Below are 1,587 nucleotides of genomic sequence, written 5' to 3' on the forward strand. Positions count from 1 at the left end.
CGCCGCCGCCACGCGCCCCGCCCCACCGCGGGGGACCTGCCCTGCGCGCGCGCGGGCCGCTGGGGMTCGTAGTTCCGCGCTCGGCGGGACGGGAGGGGGAGGCCGCGGCGAAGGACTACAAGCCCCGTGGTGCATTGCGGGCAGGGGGCGGGCAGCGCGGTTGGRGCACGGCGACACCGAGGCGTCTGGCTGGAGAAGGGATTTAGGGGTTGGGCGCAAAGCTTCGGTAGCACAGTTCCTCGTTAGTATAGTGGTAAGTATCCCCGCCTGTCACGCGGGAGACCGGGGTTCGATTCCCCGACGGGGAGGTGCCGTATTTTTCCTCCCTTGGACTTTATTTCTCCTCCTGTTCCTATCTATTCTACTGGAGTGGCAAAAAGCAATTCTTTGTGAGGTCAAAGCCGTTGCAAGAAGGATGCTGAAAAAATACCACAACTTTAGAAAAGGAAGGATAAAAGCACGCAGAGGAACACCATCCAAGCCCTGCTAGCTACGCGCTTCAGGCTGGAGACAGCCTGGGTGGTTAATGCCGCAGCTGCAGGAATTTACAAGCTCAGCTGCTTAAGTGGAAGACCATATGAGGGAAGTATTTTCATACTTAAATAGYTCAAACAGCTGAACAGAGTTTAGTTGAGCTGTCCAAAAACTTTCACCTTTTTCTTAAACCAATGTGGGGAAAAAAAAAACAGCCTCCCCCCCTCCCCCGCCAAATCTGTGAGACAGAAACAATGGAAAAATTGACAGTTCAAGCAGATGTTACAGTTCAGCCTTAATTACAAAAGAATGAATGTTGAAGAGCGAAGGCCGTCTCCTTGCCCATAGWAATACAGCTGCTTTTTTTCATTCTAAAACCGAGAACTTCCAAGACCACAAATCCCCAAGGCCGAGCCAGATCCCAACCTAACTCCACGTTTCCAGGCAGCAGGCCACATGCGGTTTACGACTTAGAAATTGCTCCTAATTAGACCCTAGGGAGGATGAATTTGAGAGGCAGTCGCTAGCATGGGTGTAAGCGCAGCCGGGGGTGACTCATGGTAATGCCATTGCCGTGCACTACTCTAGCATCCATGTATGCAGCTACGTATGTACTTTCTGAAAGCTTTTTTCTTTTATATTCAAATTTTCATGCTTTGTTTCTGCCAAAGGACATTTTTAATGCTTTGGCACAGGGATACTGGAAGTGATTCCCGCTCTGACGGGCCAGGCACCCGCTGCCAGCAGGCCCAGTGATCTGCAGGTCGTCTGGCTCTGCCACATCAGAGAAAGGAGCAGGAGAAAATGCTGCAAATGGGGGGTGTGGAGCCCTCGCTGTGAGGAGCGTGAGCACGTAGTCCGCTGCGCGTGTCTCGCCTTCGGCACGGGCGACCCGGAGAGGCCTGCAGCAGCCCTCGCTTTGTGCACTTGGAGGTGTTTGGTGGAATGGGGTTGATGTCCTGACCTGGGTATGGTAAGGAAATTGTTTTGCATATATATGTACATATACATATACATATTTATATATATGCAAGGTCATGTATACTGACAAGTGCTCYGGCTAGGAAATGCATCAAGATAAGCTAAGAGCTAAGTAAGAGCTAAGATCCTGTT

At 51.8% G+C, this 1,587-nt stretch overlaps 1 non-coding gene across 1 annotated transcript; it reads left to right on the forward strand.

The window, feature by feature from the left end:
* The first annotated feature begins 236 nt into the window (after positions 1–236).
* On the forward strand, positions 237–308 carry TRNAD-GUC (transfer RNA aspartic acid (anticodon GUC)). The gene has a single exon. It is a non-coding gene; the product is annotated as a tRNA-Asp (tRNA).
* The last annotated feature ends 1,279 nt before the right edge of the window (positions 309–1,587 follow it).

This window comes from Rhea americana, unplaced genomic scaffold (assembly GCF_003343005.1).
Source record: "Rhea americana isolate MKP2758 unplaced genomic scaffold, rheAme1 scaffold_69, whole genome shotgun sequence".
NCBI lineage: Eukaryota > Metazoa > Chordata > Aves > Rheiformes > Rheidae > Rhea > Rhea americana.